The sequence below is a fragment of the Crocodylus porosus genome, unplaced genomic scaffold (genome assembly GCF_001723895.1).
Source record: "Crocodylus porosus isolate Cpor-Errol unplaced genomic scaffold, CroPor_comp1, whole genome shotgun sequence".
In the NCBI taxonomy this organism is placed as follows: domain Eukaryota; kingdom Metazoa; phylum Chordata; order Crocodylia; family Crocodylidae; genus Crocodylus; species Crocodylus porosus.
The window spans coordinates 117053248-117072895 of NW_017728931.1; the positions used below are offsets into that span (position 1 = coordinate 117053248).

Here is a 19648-nt window from a genome sequence, read left to right on the forward strand (position 1 = left end):
AATATGACCTGCCATATAGAAGATTCTATTATTTCACTGAAACATTGAATTTTAACCCCACATTGACATAAGAACCTCAAAATTCCTAGTGACAGGAAGTTTACTTTCCAAAGTTCAGATAAGTATCCTTAAATGGTATAATTAGTTACAAGTGCCACTTCATTTCAGCTATGGCATCATACAGCAGTTGACAATCTACCCTCAGAACCCAGGACATAAGAAAAACTGAGAACCCCAATGTAATGTGCAAAAGCTTAACCTGAATGCACAACTATAGTAATTGGATATGCAAATTATTATAGATGTACACTCCCGGGCTTCAATATACTGATAATCAGATATCTTTAAAGTGTACAATCTATTAACATTGTTTATTATATCACAAAAGAAATGAAAACCTCCTGCCTACACTTAGACTTGGCAATCTTTTTTGTAGAAAAAAAAAAGCCATTTAAAGATTCTGCAATGTATTTAAATGTGCCACTCATCCTTCAATCCTTTCCAAGTGAGCTTATGATCTTTCAGCATCATGGTTTCACATGGAAAAATTAAAAGAAACCCCAGTAGCAATACATAATTTGAAATAATGAAATTGTTTTCCTAAAACATAACATATGTAGAGTAAAAAGACATTTAGAATAGCAATGCTGTGCTCTGTTAGTTAATCTTCTTTTCTTCCATCCTGCAAACAGCATCTACTGATAAGCATGCAAGCTAGATACAGGTGAGTGTTTTCCCCTTGCTCCCTAGATTACATAAACCTTAACCAGACTCATCCACTTCTTTTGCAAAATTACCAGTGCCATAATGAAAGAAAAAAAAATCAGTATGTAAGAATAAAAAAACCTTAAACCAGCATGAACAGTGCTGCTAAGACCAAACAACATGAGCTAGGCCCCGCAAAAATTTGTGGAACTGGCTTGTACTAGTTCACATTAAAATATATACATATATTCTCCATAAATTCCCCTTCATGATCTTGGGCACACCATATTCTACTTTTCCCCACCTCTACTCCTTCCTTGCTCCATATCTTGCTTCCTGGTAGTTCGTTCCATTTGCCCCACTTCATCTACTCCTATCCCATTTCTTTGCACCTCTAATATGAGTTCAAAGAGATGGGAGGTTGTGGAGAGTAGTGAAGTGATGTTTCTTGGTTCACAATAGATTTCCTTTCTCTGTCACTTACACAGTTCTATGTCTAGTATCTCTCCGTTCTCCTGCTCCTGCCTAGCACTCACAGAATTACCAAAAATATCTTCTCTCAGGGTAGGCTGACTGTAATCTCAATGGAAACAATGGGAAATTTTCTTCATCTTGATCTGTAAAACAGATGTGTCAGCCAGCTGAAGCGCAACTTGTACCTTTAGCACCACTGACAGTAATGGGTGACAGTGGCTGATCTTGCTGAAGGCAGCCTTACTTTGAATATCAAAATTGGCCCATTTAGGTAAAGACAAGACTGCATGACCAACAGCAGAAATTAGAAATTTAAGAATCCGAGTAAAACTGAGATTGGGGTTTTTCTTCTTTTGTATCACTACCAAAATCTTACGGCAAAATAAGTCTTCGTGAAAAAGGAAAGAACCAGGCAGGTGCAGAAAAAAAACAAAAAAAGTGCCCCTCTATTAGCAAATATTTAATCAGAAGTAGAAGTTTTAAATGATCTGAAGAGAAACCAGAGCATGCTGGTAAGTATGAGAACTTATGGAAAATAACTGAAGTTCCTGCCTTATAAACCTTGGAAAAAAAGATCCAAGTACAAATGCCTATGAAATGATGGTTGCTATAGGCAAGCAACATTTCACAAGCTCATGAAAAGGCTTGCCAACCTGGTGATAAATAGTGAGAAAAGTTTCCAAACCTCTCAACCAGCCTGAGAAAGCAAGTTCAGGATTCAAGAAAGCATCCACAAGAAACTTACCGCTAACCTTAGGTCTGAAAACTAAAAATCTAGACAAAATCACAACCATCTGACCCAACTGACCCTTCTTCAACACTTCTGCCAATAGGTATTGTGTTAGAAAGGATCATAATGGTGGCTGGAGGATCTGACAAGTTACCTTAAAATTGCTGTCTGTATATCTCCTTAGGTGATCTGGAAGACCAACAGTAAGCAAATAAACCAGTCTGCATGGAGATGTCTCTACGGGTTTCGAATTAATTTTTATTTTAAATATGAACTCCCTCACACAAGCACATCCCATTCTATTAGTTAGTAACCTTGGGAAGTCAGATTCTCCCAATACAATTCCCTACAGTGAACAGGACCACAAGGTCAAGGCAATAAAAAATTCAAGGAACTTTTTACTACATTACTGAGAAACAAGGAAAATAGCACCAAATATTAAGCATGCATTCATGAAGATTTTTTTTGACCGATACCAATACCTGATTATTAACCAACCATATCGGCTGATGCCGATTCAGCAACCATTTTACTCTGGTTAAACTGGCAGGCTGGGGAGCAGGACTGAGCTGTGGGCAGCTTGTCCTGAGGGTGTGGGGGAGGTGACTCCCCACCACTGCACACATCCCCAGGGAAGGCATGAGCGGTATGTACTAGTGCCAATCCAATAGGCAACCAATATATCGCACCTCTAACAAATATTTGCATGAAAGATAATACCCACACTATCCATTTTCTCTGAAAACAAGGCAGAAAGGTTCCTAACAGATACTGTAAGGAATCAGAAAAGGGGTTAATGAGTAAGACTGTATATTTAGGATGCAAAGAAGGAGAAAGAGGAAAAAAAAACTGAAAGGCAGGTGAGGAAGCAGACATGCCACTGACAGCACCACTCGGAAACTTCATTGGGAGGAAGCGAAGGTAAAAATACAAAGCAAGCAATATAAGGAAATTTGAAAGAAAACATTCAAAAGAACAGCACGAAAAGGAAGACAGTCCCTTCAAAAATGGACTAATGTTTGTATTTTATTGATTGTTGCGTGCAGATGCTAGTTCTTCACGTTTCTCCGTGATGAAATAGTATGAAGTTCTGTTTTCCATACCTCCCCTTTGTACAGGCTCATGCCTTTCCAAAAAACTTTATGGGGGTGGTATTCCAGACACTGCACTTCTAAAAATACTAGCCAATTGCCCATCATGAATGACGGTGTGTTTCAGGGACAGTTTACATACCCCATCCCTACTCACCCTTTGGGGCCGGCCATGTAAACCAGCTGTGGGCAATTATTTTGGGTGAAATGCCACTTACTGAGTTTTGGAAAGCTGTCAACGGCCACACGGATAGCTCCACCCCTTGCAGATGCCCCACCCCTTTCTCACCATCTTGTGACCAGAAGTCCTGCCCCCTAACCCCTGACTTTTGCCGCCAAAGGGGAGACAGAAGAAGGAGAACATCAGGAACCTGCTATCCACTGGATGTCCAGCAGTACAGCACAGGTAAGCAATAAGCAGGTAAGAAATAAGGGGCCCATTGGGCATCAGAGCTGGGGAGCAACAAAGGCGCCAGTCACAGGGCTCAAGTGCCTATACACTAATGCTAGGGGCATGGGGAACAAGAAGGATGAACTAGCACTCCTGTTTGCAGAAAACACTTATGACTTAGTAGGGTTAACAGAAACCTGGTGGGATTCTACCCATGACTCAGCGGTACACATTGAGGGCTATAAGCTGTACAGAAAGGATAGAGTAAGGAGGAGAGGGGGAGGGGTTGCACTCTATGTCAAGGAGCATTATACATCGACCCTTATCAAAATGGAATTGGAGGAAAAAGTAGAAGGATTGTGGGTTAAGATACATGGAGGTCAAGGGGAAAGGGATTTGATGATAGGGGTCTGCTACAGACCCTCACACCAAGGGGAAGAACTAGATTTGGAACTCCTGAAGCAGCTCTCGGAGACCATAAAGATTAGGGAAGCGGTAGTCATGGGGGACCTAAACTACCCTGACATCTGCTGGGAGACGCAGACAGTAAATTCCCAATGTTCACGCAGGTTCCTATCCTGTGTGCAGGACCTCCACCTGACGCAGGAGGTACATGGTCCCACTAGGGGGAATGCCTTACTGGACCTGGTACTGGCAACGGGGGATGATATGCTAGGAGACCTACAGATCAGTGGTCACCTGAGGGACAGTGTCAACCAAATAACAGAATTCACCATAAGGCGTAGAGTGGGAAAGGTAATTAGTAGGTTGGAAGTGCTAGACTTTAGGAAGGCTGACTTCAGCGAGCTCAGGCATTTAGTCAATGACGCACTGCAGAGTAAGAGATTTGGCGAGATGGAAGCCCAAGAAGGGTGGCTGTGCCTTAAGGAAATAATCCTTTGGGCACAGAGGGAGACGATCCTGATGTGGGGGAAAAGGGGCCAAGAGGCTTCTTTGGCTGACCAGAGAAATCCAGAGCAGCCTAAGGGCAAAAAGGGAGACATATAAGCAGTGGAAACAGGGACAGATTACTAAAGAGCACTGTGCCTCCTCAGCTCGCAGTTGTAGGGAGGCAATTAGAAAGGCCAAAGCTACCATGGAGCTGAGGATGGCATTCCAAGTTAAAGATAACAAAAAATTGTTTTTCAAATATATAGGGAGTAAAAGGAAGGCCCAGGGTGGAATAGGACCACTACTGAAAGGGCAAAAGCAATTGGTGACAGAAAAAGGAGGACAAGGCTTAGCTCCTCAATGAGTTCTTTGCCTCAGTGTTCCTAAAACAAGTGCAAGACAAGAGTCACAATAGGATCATAAAGGGACAATAGCAGGGTACCAGATCACCAAGCATTGACCCTGAGATAGCGCAGTCACTTGGAAGGACTGGATGTGTTTAAGTCGGCAGGCCTGGACGAGCTCCATCCGTGGGTACTGAAGGCTCTGGCTGATGTCATTGCACAGCTACTGGCAAGAATATTTGAGCACTTGTGGCACAAGGGCCGGGTCCCGGAGGACTGGAAAAGGACCAGTGTGGTCCCCATTTTCAAGAAGGGGAGGAAGAAGGATCCAGGCAACTACAGGCCAGTCAGTCTCACCTCCATCCTTGGCAAAGTCTTTGAAAAGATTATTAAGGCTCATACATGTGAGAGCCCAGCAGGAAAAATTATGCTGAGGAGAAACCTGCACTAGTTTGTAACGGGTAGATGATGCCTGACTAATTTAGTCTCTTTTTATGACCAGGTTACAAAACACCTGGATGCAGGAGTAGGGGTAGATATCATTTACTTACACTTCAGGAAGGACTTCGATACAATATCCCACCCCATACTGGTGAACAAATTAAGAGGCTGTGACTTGGATAATTACACAGTCTGCTGGGTGGCAAATTGGCTAGCGGGTCATACCCAGATAGTAGTGCTGGATGGGTCAATATCGATCTGGAAGGACGTGGGCAGTGGGGTCCCACAGGGCTCGGTCCTTGGACCGATACTTTTCAATGTCTTCACCAGTGACTTGGACAAGGGAGTGAAGTGTACTCTGTCCAAGTTTGTGGATGATACAAAATTGTGGGGAGAAGTGGACACACTGGAGGGCAGGGAACAACTAAAGGCAGACCTGGACAGGTTGGACAAATGGGCAGAAAACAATAGAATGCGATTTAACACGGAGAAATGCAAAGTGCTGCACCTAGGGAGGAAAAATGTCAAGCACACCTACTGCCTAGGAAATGACCTGCTCAGCAGCACGGAAGCAGAAAGGGAGTCCTAGTGGACTCCAAGATGAACATGGGTCGTCAGTGTGACGAAATCATCAGAAAAGCTAACTGCACTTTATCATGCATCAGCAGAGGCATGACAAACAGAACCAAGGAGGTGACACTTCCCTTCTATTGGGCACTGGTCAGACCTCAGTTGGAATACTGTGTACAGTTTTGGGCGCCACACTTCAAGAGGAATGTGGATAACCTAGAGAGGGACCAGAAAAGGGCCACTCATATGGTTAAGGGCTTGCAGGCCAAGCCCTATGAGGGGAGACTAAGGCACCTGGACCTCTTCAGCCTCCACAAGAGAAGGTTGAGAGGCAACCTTGTGGCTGCCTATAAATTCATCATGGGGGCACAGAAGGGAGTTGGTGAGACTCTACTCACCAAGGGGACCCTGGGGGTTACAAGAAAAAATGGCCATAAGCTAGCAGAGAGCAGATTTAGACTGGACATTAGGAAGACCTTCTTCACAGACAGAGTGGCCAAAATCTGGAATGGGGTCCCAAGGGAAGTGGTACTCTCCCCTACCCTGGGGTTCTTCATTAGGAGGTTAGGTAGGCATCTGGCTGGGGTCATCTGAACCCAGCACACTTTCCTGCCTATGCAGAGACTCATACTCTATGATCTACTGAGGTCCCCAACATCTATGAATCTATGGATAAACCAGAAGACCCTCCCATTGCCCCCACTACTCCTTTCATCAAGAGATTTTACCATCTTGGAACCAGAAAAATACCAACTTATATTCTAAAAAGGAAACATCTACTACATACATTAATTTGATTTAAAAAAATATTTTGTGCCCAATGTACATGCGTTTGTATAGTGTACATAGAGGTGATAGCACAACAGCTCAAAATGAAGTCTTACTCTGTATATAGTGAGGGGTGGGTATAGGTTTGTGGAGGGCTGTTGGTGTGTGGGTATGTGGAGTGAGGAAGCATGTGGGTGTGTGTGTGGATATGTGGGATATGGGTGGGTATGGGGTTTGTGGCTATCTGCTTGTATGGCAGTGCGGGTGCAAGTGTATGGTGGGGTTTGCGTGTGGGACTCACACTATGAACAAACACACACATCCTCACCAACTCTGTCCCTGGCTGCACAACCACAGCCACCCACCGTATCCCTGGCTCCACAATGACAATCACACCCATCCACCGTGCCCCTGGCTCCACAGCTACACACACCCACCCACCCAGGCCCTGGCTGCACGCATGTGCATGCACACATACACACACACACACCATTCCACCCCTGACTCCACAATCATACCCACCCATCCAGTCTGCCCTGGCTGCACACACATACCCACTCTGCCCGCAGCTGCACACCCACACCCACCCAGTCCCTGCCTGCATGCACACACACCACTCTGCCCCTGGCTGCACAATCATACCCACCCATCCAGTCTGCCCCTGGCTGCACACCCACACCCACCCATCCACCAACTCTGCCCTTGGCTGCACACCCACACACAGTCCCTGGCTACACACACACCCCCCACATACACCTGCCACCCATATACACCCACACACACCCTACCGGGGCAGCTCCGTGATCTCTGTTCTGCTGATGCTACCAGGCCACATGGTGATGACAGTGCTGGCGGGCAGGGGGTGCAATGACTGGAGGTGGAAAGGGCTGGGCTGCTCAGTGCTGCTGAGGCTCCCACTGGGTCCTACTGCCCTTGGCTTCTGTCAGCTTTGACAGAAAGCAGGGGCAAGTCAATACAGTATTAAAGCATAAGAGCTCCCTCCGCCTTTGGTTCCCTGCCTGAGGGGGCGGGGCCCATGCAGCCAATTACCACCTGCCCTTTCCGGGACACAGTTGGCCCCCAACGTTATGGACAGACAGATGTAGAGACAGAAGTACTAAGATTTTTATTATATTAGAATTCTCTTTTTTTTCTTTCCAGGATTGGACAAGGATTTTTTCCCCCCAAATATAATCAAGGGTTATAGAATTATAAAACAATGTGCCCCTTAATCTTGCACAGCTGTATGGGAACAGCTTTTCAGACAATCAGTTTATAAAAAAAGACTATCAAATTAAACTAATAAAATAACATTCAACAATGAACATTTCATTTATTTTCAAGGAATTCCTAAATCTTAAACAGATGATGTGAAATGATAAACTGGTAGTCTTAGTGTGGTAATTTGGCTGGAAAAGGTGCGTATCACCTATTCATCTGGCAGCATCTCCTTGCAGCATTTAATATTAGAAATTATTATCCTAAGCAAAAAAATGTTGAGTAGAACACAAGGATCTTTCCTTAACGGTTGAAATATTGCCACAGTCTCGAGCTTGTTACCAGGAAAGTCATCAGGGACTGGCAACAGAACTCTCATTAGCATCTCATCACAAGAACTCCACATCTAAGCTCCAGAAGGGGCCCAATCTCTTAGGAGTCTTCAGAGAAAAGTAACCAACACCAACACTGATCTGGGATGCCCGCTAGACCCCTGAATCTAGGCTATCATTAACCAAAGGAGGCTCCAATCCTGCCATGTCAAACCCTCAGAACAACTACAAAGGTTCATAACAACTCACAGCAGCCACAGTCACCTTCACACAACAGCCTAGCCAAAGGAAGATGAGGAGGTGGGGGCTAGCATTATTTTCTAGGCAGTATGAGAAACAGAGACGCTTAACATATACATCATGATATTTTTTAAAGAAGGGATGTCAAGATTTGTCAGCTCACAGGATCTTAATTGTATTTTCCGTAAAACAGTAATGAAATGATCTTGCAAATTAATGAGTACATTAGTCTGTACAACTAGCAATATGATTGGGATACGCATCATTACAACAAATCGAGGCATTCACAGGAAACAGCCACACTGTCAGTAACCTGAATATAAGGCTAATATCTCTAACAGTGGTTTATTTTTGTAGAATAAACAAAAGCAACAGAAGCCTCATCCAGAATGATCTATCATTCTTAAAGAATATAGGCAAGAGAGAAAAGTCTTGATCCATACTATAACAACAAATGTTTTATTTTACATTTAATTTACTGAGAGGCACAACAACAAAAATAGGGGACTTGAAGTGAGTGTATTGCTGTATTTTCTCACATACAACATTTCCATTTTTATGGGACAGTGTTTCGTTTCGAATTTTATTTCATTTAGTCGAAACTGTTTTGCTGTTTCAACATTTCGACCATAGGCTATAATGGGGAAGCATGAAACTGCCTATAACTTTGTTATTTCTTGCCTGATTAGGATGAATCTTGCAGCCCCTTCTGAGGACATGATGCCTGCCAAAGGCTGGCATGCAGTACAGGCAAGAAAGCCAGTCAGTGAAAATGGAATGGAGAAGTTAGGGGGTGAGGGACAGGCTGGGGCTAGGGAAGGGTGGGGAAAGAGGATGTAGCAGGTAAAAGCGCAAAGGTACCTGGGGAGTCAGATGTCCAGCAGTTTGTAGTGTGTCAGAATTCCACTGTCTATATTGAGCCCATGAGTTTCTATACCTACCACCTAAGAGGCTGATGAACTGAAGTTCATAGGCCCAGCTCTGAAAAGTGGTTTGTAAATTCAAACAAGCACCGAACCTTGAGAACCTAACCTCACTACCAGAACTGAAGCCAACTTTCTACAGCTCATAACACAAAACTGCTAACAACCTCCAGTACCCCCACAAACTGCACACCAGAATCTACTGAAGACAAGAATACCCAACTACCTGTGGGGGCACATTTCTCACAAAAAACCACTCTGTCTCCAGTCTCTCAGGCCTGATACTGAAAGGGAATTTACAAAATAGTTTTCACAGCTGGGCCTATGAACTTCACTTCATCAGCCTCCTAGGTACAGAAACTCATGGACCCAATATAAATTGGATTTATGAGACACTGCAACCTGCCGGGCATCTGACTCCCCAGTTACCTCTCCACTTTTACCAATGCTGCTACATCACCCTTCCCCCCAGCCTGTCACCCCCCAGCCTGTCCCTCACCCCCTTAGGCCTTCATTTCCATTTTCACTGACTGGCTTTCTTGCCAGTATTGCATGTCAGCCACTGGCTTCTTTACTATTCCATCCATCCAGGAACAGCACACACACCAACTGCAGGTACTTCCTCAGCCTGACAAAGGGTTTTTCAACCCAAAAACTGGCATCCCAGGCAGCTAAGCTGAGCTCACCTGGAGCCTCACAACTCCACTCCAACCAGCAAGCCTCAGCCATGTCAAAGATGTGATGGGTCTCGGCAAGACCGTGCATCTGCGTGTGGTAACTGGAGGTTATGACACCTCCTACCTGCCTTTCACCAGGGGGATCCTCTGTCCTGGCATTTCCATGGGCTGCCATGCCACCAGCAGTCCCATCAGGCCTCCCTGACCATAGCAGAGTGCAGTTTAAGTGGTCATGCCTAGGACCTGAGGCCTCCTCCTTCCCCATAGACCCAACCCATACCTCCAAGTTTGTCCTGGCAAAGAAGCTCAGCAGGGACATGTTCTTCCCCTCCTGGCCGGTGATGCAGTGAGTGCCCCCTCTAGCTCTGAGAGCGGGGCAGTAAATGGCTTTTAAAACATGAATAAAGGAAATAAGTACAGATAGTGTGAGGAGGGTGGCATTCAGTCCATCTCCACCTGGAGCTTGGGGAACCCCAGCAGCGGGAGGATCACCTTCAGGAAAACCAGCTGCTCCACCAAACTGGAATCTAAGTAGGCGTAGTAAGGTATCACAACATCTCCACCAATGTTGAACACCCCGTCACTTGGAACACTGGTCGATGGACAGGACAGGTGTTCGCAGGCAACTGTGGCCAGATCCAGCCACATCTGGCTGTGACTTGCCCAGTAGGCCAAGGGGTCACACAGCAGCAGCTTCATGTCCTCAGTGAGATAGGCAGCCACCAAGGCCTGAGTGCTACCTACCTGATGGTTGGGTCAGGTACCTCTGAATCCCACCATGGAAGCCATGCCCTTGGCCCACATTGGCAGTGCCTGTGGTGGAGGAGGAGACTGGCTTGTGGATGGTGTGCTAGAACGAGACAGGGATTCCTCTCTTCCACGTCCATCTGCCTCCACCATTCTGCCTCCCTCTCTTCACCAACACGCACCTCTGTCCACTGATTCAGGCTCTGGCTGCTGCATGTGTTGCCCTTCACCCTCAGGTCACACATGGTGGCCAGCACATAGACTGTACTGGAACACAAGCGATCAAGCCCTTTCCTGATGCTCTCCCTCAGCTGTCTCATCAGTGCCTGTATGTCTGGTGACAGCAGCTTGCCCCAGTCAGGAACACTGAAAGCTCTTCATTTGGCTCCGAAGTTTCCTCGCTACAGGGATCACCTGGCTAAGGAGAACACTGCCAGTGCTGACCATCTGGGTGGCCTCAAGAAAGGGCTTGAGGACCACCAAGACCGGGGGGATGGAATCCCACTCAGCTCTTAAGAGAACCCTTGATCTCAACCTCCCCGAGCAAGGCCAGCTCATGGATGGCCTTCTGTTGCTCCACCAGCCTCTCAAACAGCAGGTATATGGAGCTCCACCAAGTCTCCACATCCTGCATGATTTTGTGCTGTAGGATGTTCAGCTCTGCTTGTTTCTCCCACAGCAGCTTGCCCCCCTTGATGTTCCAGTGGGAGTAGCCTGCCATCTTCCTGCATTTGGAAATGAGCTTGCTGGTGGTGCTGGTGCTATCACTGGCAGCCCTGCCCCCCTCCAAGGTGTCCCTGACAATGAGGTGGAACATGTGTGCCATGCAGTGGATTCCAAAGTTGGCATCATGGATCACCTTGACCATATTGACCCCATTGTCGGTGACCATGAACCTGTGAGTGAGCTCACCCTGCTCAGCAAGCCAGTGGTTCATGGCCCCCAAGATCTCTGTTGCTATGTGGGACTCATCCATCACCTCAGCTTGAAGGAGAGCCCACCGATGGCCTGACTGATCACACCAGTGTCCTGTGAGGGAGATGACAGGTGTGATCTCCACCCCCAGATGTCCAAGGTGAAGCATAAGGCCACCTGTAGACCTACCTTGTACAGCTCCTCCATCAAGTACTCCCTGCATGCCTCATACGGGGAAAGCACAACCATCATGTTGAAGATGGTGTGTGCGGGTACTTGGTAGGATGGCACCACAAGTGCCATGAGCCACCTGAACCCAGGCTGCTCAACTAAGGAGAAGGGCTGGCCATTGACAGCAAGCATCTCCCCAATGCTCTGGGGCATCTGCTTGTCCTACAACATGCCCCACTTTCTGTTCACCTTTCCCCCACTGTTCCAGGGTGGCCTGCCTCTGCTTTGCGGGGACAGGGGCTTTGAAACGAAGGGAGACTTCCCTTTGGACACACTCCCACTGGTGCCAGAATGAGGAGGAGCACAGGCAAGGGTGTGGTGCCTGCAGAAACTCATCAGCATTCCCATGGTGCTCATGTGTTTTGTTCCCTTGCCTCAGATGGTTATGGCTTGGCAGTACAGGCAGACAGTATACGATCAACTACCAGCTCAAAATGATCCCAAACCACACTACCCACTCACTTCTGGGGTGTGAGTGCATGTGTGGATGCTGCACTTTCCCTCTCCTCAGCAGAGAGTGACACAGCAACAGAAGGAACCGACTCAGCTGAGCCACTTGCCTCCACAACCTCAATCTCAGCCTCCTCTGAAGTGCCTTCTGGGGAAGGAGACCCGGCTTTAGGGGAAAGCTGAGGGGTGTGGAGCACAAACTCATCTGATTCTCCCCCTCCTTCCCCAGAATTTCCCTTGCTATGGTACTCAGATCCAGATCCAGCTCTTCCTCTGGCAGTAGAAGGCTCAGCATAGGAAGTAAAATGGGGGTGGAGGAGACTGTCATGTTGGTGCTGCTGCTGCTTGTTGTCATGGTTGTAGGGGGGGGCAGTTTATGGCTCTTGGAGGGGATGCAGACTCAAGCACAGGCAGTGGCATTACTCCCTCTCCTTGCTGCTTCTGGAAGCCTTATCCCTGCTAGTTGTAGGAAAGTTGCTGCATCTCAGTTTGGGGAGGGGAACCTTATACCTCTCCCTCTACACGCTCTTCCACGCCTCCCTTAATTCTTGCCAGCTGCCTTTCCACCACGCTTATGGTGTGTTTCATAATATCTTGCTTTTATACCAATATATAAATGTATCCGCGTTCCTATATAAATTCTATAAGGTATGTAGTCTTCTATGCTGCAAGGTATAAATGTATCCACGTTCCTAAATAAATTCTGTAAGGTGTGTAATCTATGCTGCAAGGTATAAAGGTATAGAAATAAATTATAAATGCATCTCTCTCTTCCTATATAATTTAAAGTCTATAGTGTAATATCCAATATAATTATACAATTGAAAAGAATAAATCAATGAATACAATAATAAACTAAAATTGTCTAGAAGAAAGAAAAAGGTATTATGTAATCCCTCTTGCTAGGCTAGGCTAGTCTAGCAAGTAGGAAATCATTGAAAGCAATGCTAGTAGTAGTCTTCATTGTCTAACACTCCTGAGCTGCTAGAAGATAGCTCAGTCACTGTCAGACCCCAAGCCAGAAAGAAGGCAGTTCAAACAATACTGCCTTTTATACTGTTTTTCCATCCTTCCCCCAGACCACTGGGATTGAAAGGGACCTCAGCGAAGGATCACAGTCACTGGCCAGCTACACAGTCAATATGAGAGCAATCCTTCCCCCTTCTTTCCCCCTTCCCTCTCCTTACTTTGTTTCCCTGCAGGCAAGCCCAGCTTCAGCTTTGAAATTCAAAATGTTTAGAAACTTTCTAAACATTTCAACTGCCCTCACATTTCATTTCAATGTTATCTCAAAGCCCTTCACTTCATTTTGATTTTGCTGTTTCAAGCTCAAAACGAGTCGAAACAGTGTCAAAATGAAACAGCTGGCAAAATTTTGCATAGCCCTATTAGATAGCATCTACTTAAATATATTAGTATGGACAGACAAAGGGAAAGATCTGTGACCTGATATCACCAGGATCCAATTCCTCCTAGAAGTATTTATCTGGTCTACAGCTGAAGATATGAATGTTGGATTGACCCCTCAGTTATCTCTGGATCACTGATGACTGTTCACTGGAAGACTGTCATCCTTGTATCTAGGGACTGCTGCCATCGACAACTACTACAGATAGATTTTAGTTTTTAAGCTGTCTACCACACGGAATGGAAATGGAAATGCCTCCCTCTTGTCAGAGACAAGGATTTCTTAGGGTGATACCTTTTATTGGACCAACTGCATGACTGGAATACAGTTAAACAAGCTCTCAAAGGAACACATTCTTCATAAGGTCTGAGCAGTAAAAGCACAGCCTGCCACAGCATTTCTTCTTGATAATGTTATTAAGTTAACTTTCATAACTTAAGTCTTCTGCCAAACTTAGGACTGTTTTGATATAACCTAATTAAGCTTTAGAAATCATTCATTTGAAATCATTACTTTATATTTCTCTTATCTGTCACTGAATCCAATGTTGAATTCAGTCTCCAGACGTGGAAAAAACATTTCAATGTAATTTTCTGTACTGGACTCTACTATAAATTTTCTATATAGTACTAATTATCTAGTAAAATCCTCACTAACTTTTGCAGAGAAAACATTTTAAAAATGCTCTGCTCCCATTTCAATTCCCACCCCTGCATTTCCCTCAAGTGTGTTTTCTTGCAGAACCACTGCTAGAGATGTCAAATTCTCTCTCCCACACAAACTCTCTAAGATGAGATCCTAAGCCTCATTTTTCAGAGTTCTAAGCATTTTTGCATTGCTTTACATGAGCAATCGACACTCCTTGTGTAGTCAGAAGAGGCACACAAGTAGTGGTATCTGTGGAAGGTTGTTTTAAATGACTTGCCATGCATCACACAGGAACCCTAAAGAAGAGAGACAGGGATGGAAATTAATTTTCCAGTGCAGCATTCAACTGCCTTTACCACAAAACTGTCCTTTTAACAGTCACTACACACCTTCCAAATTCAGAAACAAATCAAACTACCACAGACAACAAGATCATTCATTAAACAGTCCTTATTCATTCCTTGAGCAGCATTAATCCTTAGTGCTGAGGCAAGAGCCCAGTGGCAAAGTTATAAGGAACTGAAAACAGGATTTTATCATGGAAAGCATTAGGCAACCTTATACTATAGATGCAGCTGGAAAGTTGTAACATGCATCTTTTTTGGCTACCACTTCTAAGTACTTTACTAGTTTCTGTATAAAATGTATATAAGAAATCCTAACAATAAACAGACTAATTATTTGTAAAAACTGTACATTTATGTGTGATATATAAATATCTGATGAAAGGGACAATGTTCATAATATATTTGCACTGAACTATACTAACTCACTTTTCTACTGAATAGCTATAAATTAATGTTTTGCATTTCAGCATAGGATTATTTTCATTTTAACAATGTAGTAGGAAAAGGCTGTACGATACATACTTAGAATCACCTTTAATATCACACTCCACCTTCATCACAACTTCTATCATTAATGGCTGACTTCCATACATGTTAACATCATCATTATAATAATAATGCTTTTGTTACTATGGACAGTCTAACAAACAGCTTAAGAACATAAGTGCCATACTGGGTCAAACTAGTGGTCCATCTAGCCCACTATTTTGTCTCCAGGAATAGCAGAAATACATAGAGAAAGAGCACTGAACCAGATCGCTCTTGAGTGATCTATCCCCTATTCAATATCCTCCCTGGCATCCACCATAATTGGTTGAGAGATGCCACAGGAAACAGCTCCAACCATTCTGTTCAACTGCCATTAACAGATCTATCATCCATGAATTTATCCAGTTCCTTTTTCAACCTGGCTATGCTACCTGCCTCCACTACTTCATCTAGCAATGAACTCCATAAGTTACTGTGTTGCATAAAAAAAGCTTACAGTGAACAACATAAGTGATGTCCACTGGGTAACTTTACTGGTTAAAATCACAATTACTGAAGGATGTTCCAGGTCAAATCTGTTAGTAAAGCAATCTAGCCTGATTAAAAAAAAAAAAAAAAAAAAATCAAGCAGATTGATGAAGAATCAATCTTCATGAAGTTAACAGCATAATTATGTTTTTATTTTGTTTTGTTCTTATAGTTGTAAGAGAGGCTCCCAGAGCTCCAAAATCATGTACCTTGCCATGCACATATGGCAATAAGTCTGGGATAAAAATAGTCAAATCATGCAAGAGACAGGTGGGGAGCCCAGCACTAGGGATCTAGTCTCCAAAGTCAGGCTTGCAGCCCAGCTGGATATTCAAAGGGTAACATGGGAAACATGGTATCAGTGACTGGTCCCAGATGCCATGCTTCTTGCAGCACCCTTTCAACTAGTTGCACAGGGAGCCCAGCAGGTGATGGGATAAAGCACCTCAGTACCTCAAGTTCTTCCATCTCCAGTTGCCAGTGCCATGCACCCAGGGTGAAGGCAGGTGGGAATTAGGGATGTCTCCATGCCACTGTACACCGACACTGGGTTGGGTTGGGGGGCTTTCTTTTCCAAAAATTCAATTTAAGGTGCAACAGAAACTAGGCAAAAAATGAAATATAATTTTTCTTCCTGGTTTCTTGTTTCGTTGTACCATTAAGTGCCTGAACATATGGCAGGGTTAATCTTTATGGCAAGATTTACATATGTGCTGACTAGTTTTTATCAGTGGATGCTCGCAGACAAAAAAACCCTCAAAAAACCTGCGCTTTACTTTAAACTTGGCGCAAACTGGCTCATCTGAAATTTGTAAAGTTCGGGTGCTTTAGTGGAGCTTTTATCTAATAGTTGATTCAATCAGCTTTCGCTAAACGCGTTGAATATCCCCACTGAAGTGCCCAATCTTTACAGATGCTGCATAGCCAGGCTGAAGTAACATGCTGCTTCTTCCAGTAAAATGCAACCCAGACTGCCTGCATATCCCTTCAGCACAATGTGGGGATTGTGAAAGGGACATGTTCTGCTTCCTGCCTGGCTGGAGGAGTAAAATCCAGTGAACAACACACTGTCTCCCTTTGGGTAGGGTAGGAGGGGAAGAGGGGGAGATGACAGAAGCAAAGCACCCCAAGATGCTGGAAGACTACATTGTAGCTTCTCTCACAAGCAAAATTATACAAGAAACTCACTACCAATAGGAGAAACTTTCCTGGGAGTGATTTAATCTTGGTTGTTCCCAGGTAATTTTATCCTGGAACAGCCATTTTTACCCTGGGAGAAAAATCCTCAATATCTACATGCTCACGATTTCTCCTGGGAAAGGAGGAACTTCACCAGGAGAAACTGAATGTCTATACATGGCCTATACGAAAACTGCCTTGCTAATTCAACTACAGTTCCCAAAAGGAAACCTATGTATTGATGACAGTGTAGACCCCACACTTGCAACATAATTGCTAGATAAGTATTGTGTAATGACTGCAGACTAGCTGGTTATTTTAAACTTAATTTATTTAAATTCACTAGTCATAAGTGAATGCCTAATGCACTAGTCATAAAGACTGAATCCATGCCAAGTTTAAAGATTTATCTTTCTTTTCAACTTCCTGAGTTATCCAAATGCAAAGGTATCATAAGAAAAACTCTTTGCTAGTGAAAGAAATAAATGGGGGGAGGGGGAGGATGACACCTGGTACATAATTAAGCATATCATATTTCCATTGCCAAAGCAATCTGTTTTTACATTTTCACTCTTCTTAATTGATGCTTATAGACTTAGAGTACCATTCTTTTACTGAGGATCGGACATAAAAGTTTCAACTTCCAAAATAACTCATACTAGTTTAAAGAATCATCCGAATACTTTTACTGCCTCAGAAAACTTGTTTCTGTGCTCAGTTAAAGAAAATGGGTTTAAAGAGACTTTTTACATGTGATAAATGCATAAAGCAAATGGTACACCACTTACATGAACTTACTTGTAGTGCTGTGTAATCAAGCTCTCCCTTTTACTACATCAGCAAATAAAGGGCACCTTTAAAGCAGATAACACTAAGTCCAAGACACAATCAGCTTTATAAATGATTCCATTTATATTGCAAGCAACCTACCATTTGCAGTATTTTAATAGACTAACAGAACATTATAAAACTGAATCAAGGACAAGATCATTTGAGTAATAAAACAGTTAACAAGCTTTGCAGTACAATGAAAAATATAATTCATAGATTCAATGTAATTTACAAAAGCAGGTTCACTAGATGTGCAGATTGAAAAAAAATCTAAGTTTTCACATTATTCTGAGCTTAAAATCAGAAGGGTAACCCTCTTCTCACTTTTAATGTCATAAACTCACTTGGTTACTACTACATTTACTTACCTGGCACTCTTTCAATTCTGAGCTGTTATTTTTTTTTAAATGTTTGTTTTCTTCAAAATCATCAGTAGGGGGGCCTAGGCAGGGGTGGGGTAACACGTGGGAGGGGGCATAGGCACCAGAGGGTGCAGACACGGGAGGGGGGAGGAAAGGGAGGCAGGTACCAGGGGCCATGGGCAACAGGAGGGCAGGTGCCAGGGAGCACAGGCACCAAGAGGGCAGGCAACAGTGGACAACGTGCAGGGAGGGCAAGAGGCAGAGGTCAGACCACTTAACTCCACCACTGCCTGCCCCCTACTGCCTCCCTTCCACTGCTTGCTCCACTGCAGCTGTGGGGAGAGGAGGGGCAGGGAAGGTTAATTTAAGACAACCCTCCAATGACCAGATTTTTTTTCCATGGAAAAATTTTAAATTTATCAATTTTCCATGGATAGAATCTAATTATTGGGGAAGGGTCATCTTAAATTCAGAGTAGTCTTCGCTTTGGAAAAATACAATATTAGAAACAATGCTTAGCATATCTGTGTTAAAGGAAGCATTTTTTTTGCAGGTATTCAACAGTATACAACAGTTAGTGTAACAAATCCCCTAAAGAATAATATAGACTTTAGGGCTCCAAAACTATTAACTTTAATCTAAACATGACTTGAAAATGTTATTAGAGTTTTCTAGAAGAATGGTCTGCAGGGATTTGAGCCCTAAAAGTTTTCTAAATACAACACTAGAAAACACTAAGCACAGTCCACATACAGAAATGAAAATTGTATCACTTGTAGTGTAGGCATTCAATCTAATGATGTTACCACACTAGTACCTATAGATTTTGTTCAGAATCAAGGGTGCATTGTGCTGCTATCTTGTAAAAACACAGAGATAGACAAAACACAATTAAAAAGAGTTTATAATGACCAGGGATCATGGTTTCCATGATTAAAAAACTGCAAATTCTCTGATAAAAATCCCAAAATCCGTGTTTAAAATTAAATGTCCCCCACAGCCCTGCTGGTATCCCTCACTCCCCCACCACAGCCTCCTAGCCCTGCATGTGCCCCTTACCCCTACCCACAGCCCCTGCCCCCCAGCAGCCAGGGCTATGGGGTCAGGGACGCAGGTCTGCAGCCCCCTGCCCCCCATTGGAAGGCAGCAGCTGCTACAGCAGGAGCACCAGCTGGCTCCCCCTCTGCTGTTGCTTGCTGCAGGCTCGGGTAGGGCCAGCTCCCAGTGACAGTGCGACTCCTGGGGGGCAGATGGGACCTGTGGCCCCCCAGATGTGGGGGGGGGGAAGGGGAGGCGGAATGGGTGTCCACTGACCCTGTGCAAGCAGAGAAAGTGTGGCCAGGGCAGCTGCAGGCAGCTTTTATGCGTGGTGCCCTGCCACGCCAGTCGCACACACTGCACTCTGGAGAGCCTGGGGGAGGACAGCAGGGTCTGGTGCATAGTGTTTATGGCCTAAGGTTTGCAGCTGGCTGGGCACTTCGGCTGGGAGGGGGTTTGCAACCTGCCTGCACCCAGCCAGGGTGCTCGGGTGACTGGAAACAGTCACTCCCGGCCAGATTGCCCAGCCGGGGAGTGCCCAAGCTGGCTGGGGGCTGAGGGAGCGGGAAGGATTGCAGCTGGCTGGGAGTGGTAGGGGCTTCCAAGGAGTCGAGCACTTCAGTGGGGAGGCTACAAACCCCCTCCCAGCTAGAGTGCCTGGCAGGCTGCAAACCTCCCTT

General features: G+C 44.7%; 1 protein-coding gene across 2 annotated transcripts in view; it reads right to left on the reverse strand.

The window, feature by feature from the left end:
• Nucleotides 1-19648, reverse strand: part of TBC1D22A (TBC1 domain family member 22A) — a 437081-nt gene that overhangs the window by 210053 nt on the left and 207380 nt on the right. The gene's annotated exons all lie outside the window — the stretch shown is intronic.